This window comes from Pteropus vampyrus, unplaced genomic scaffold, assembly GCF_000151845.1.
Source record: "Pteropus vampyrus isolate Shadow unplaced genomic scaffold, Pvam_2.0 Scaffold448, whole genome shotgun sequence".
Taxonomy (NCBI): Eukaryota; Metazoa; Chordata; class Mammalia; order Chiroptera; family Pteropodidae; genus Pteropus; species Pteropus vampyrus.
The window spans coordinates 198,137-200,421 of NW_011889229.1; the positions used below are offsets into that span (position 1 = coordinate 198,137).

Here is a 2,285-nt window from a genome sequence, read left to right on the forward strand (position 1 = left end):
AAAGATTGGAGCCAAATTTCTAGCTCGTTTTATGTCTGAAAAGTAAATACTGAGAAATCGTATAGATGCTGAGACTGGGAAGACCTGATATTCTCCTGGTATTAACTATGTGCGTTGATGCAGAGGCGTAATCTTATGTTAATTCAAACATACTCAAGGCTCTCTGTCGTGTCAAAGGAACAAAAGAAGCTAAGTGGAGGAAATAAAGTGAATTTTTAATGCACTTTGTATCTGGAATGTTGTTAAGAAGGAAAAACCACTAAAGGGTAAATACTGGATTGGTGGGCTATAGGCAATATATATCAGTTTCCCCAGGCCAAGATGAAGGGTTATTTGAAAACTGGGATGTCTCCCAGAAACTCTCAGAAGTTTATACCATGCAGAGGGACTCATGAATCAAGTTCAGAGTGAATCGATTGTCTCATTTACCAGAGTATTTGTCAGATACTTCCTTTGTACCTGGTTCTGTTCCAGGAGCTGAGGATACGGTGGTGACAACACAGAAGCCCCCGGTCTCCCGGAGAGAACAGTGAGGTACTCGGATCATCTCTTAAGTGGTATCTCTATACTCCAGCTGATCTGGTGAGAGGCTGTAAATATCTAAACTAGGTGAAATAGTCATTGTCGTAGTCATTCTCGTTGTTTTAAGAGAATACCATAGCCTGAGTGGCTTATAAAAACAAATTTATTTCTCAGTTCTGGAAGCTGTGAATCCCCAAATCAAGGTACCAGTCGATTCTTTGCCGAGGGCCCACTTCCTGGTTCACCTCACTGTGTCCTGACGTAAGGGAAGGAATGAGGGAGCGCTCTGGGGTCTCTTGGATTATAAGGGCACTAATCCTATTCACGAGGGCTCCATCCTCAAGTGAATCATCTCTCAAATGCCCTTCTTAATATCACGTTTGGAGTTAGGCTTCAAGATATGAATTTAGGGAGACACGAAATTCACTCCATGGCAGATATGGAATCATTGTTATGAAGGAGTTATGATAATTTGTTGTTCCAGGGGTATGTGGTTTAGAGGGACAGAATGGACACCTCTTAAGGGAACGGAAGCATCTCAGAATACAAGTAAGTTATTTTTTTAACGCCCGTGTCTCATCTCCCCAAGTAGATTAAAAGTTCCTCGATAACTGTTTTGCTATTTAAATTCATTTCCTTCTTTGCCCTAGACCATATTTTAAGCCCTCAGTAGACACATAAAGCTGGTGGCTACCTCAACTGACAGCAGAGACAGTGAGCAAAAAGTATATACTGAGTGAAATCTGTCATCATTTCCATCATCCCAGAAAGTTCAATTGGGGAGCACTGGTTTACCTGATTTTGTATTTCCCAGCACAGAAAAACAAAAACGTACACTTTTTATTTTTCAGTTAGAGTTGTCATTCAGTATTATATTAGTTTTAGGTGTATAAAACAGTGGTTAGACATTTGTGTAATGTACAAAGTAATCCTCCCGATCAGTCCCCACCTGACACCACATACATAGTTATTCCACTGTTATTGACTATATTCGCTGTGCTATGAAAAACATCTTGATTTGGAAAGTGAATGAATGAGCTAAATGACTAATCAGTACATTGTCACTGAAGGGAATGAGCCATTGGAAGGCCATTCTAAAACACAGTTGTCTCCCCGCCAAATTCTGCGTGATTAGACTTAATAACCGAATATAAACTGGGCAGAACAGAAAAGAAAAAGGATCCTCATAATAAACAATAAAAAGGACACGAATTTTAGTCCTTCTAAGAATGGAGGAGATTATAGGAGGCTGGAGGTGCTGATCCCTAGAAATGATGCTGAGAAGAACCTTTGTGTTTGTCCCTGGGACTATCACCCTTGAGAGCTGCCACCATTTCAGAGATCCCAACTCCATGTTACCTGTTGAATTGAGACATGTGCTCTCTTCATTTTTCCTTCTTCCTCTCATGGGAGGAAGGCCTCTCACTATCCAGAACACTTTACCTTAATATCATCTCTATCCCATAAGTTTTCCACCTATTCAAATTATAAACAGCATTGCTGGAAATTTGTGGAACAGAGCTGGAAATTTGCCATGTTGTGGTTGGTTTAAGAATTCAATCTGAAATGCTAGGTTGTTGGGCAGTTCACACCTACAGGTGTACTTTAAGGTAGAGGTCCCCAACCTCCCTGGCCGCTGACCGGTACTGTCCAGTTAGGAACCAGGCTGCACAGCAAGAGGTGAGCGGTGGGAGAGTTAGTAAAACTTCATCTGTATTTGCCAGCCACTGGCTCTCCAGCGCTAGCATCACCGCCTCCGTTCC

General features: G+C 41.6%; 1 protein-coding gene across 1 annotated transcript in view; it reads left to right on the plus strand.

The window, feature by feature from the left end:
- The window catches only part of LOC105306592 (zinc finger protein 432), a 53,336-nt gene extending 52,203 nt beyond the window's left edge, over positions 1-1,133 (plus strand). Inside the window, exon 6 of the mRNA XM_023524141.1 lies at positions 5-1,133. The gene's annotated coding sequence lies outside the window, so the exon portion shown is untranslated. The remainder of the gene's footprint in view (positions 1-4) is intronic.
- Positions 1,134-2,285: the final 1,152 nt, after the last annotated feature.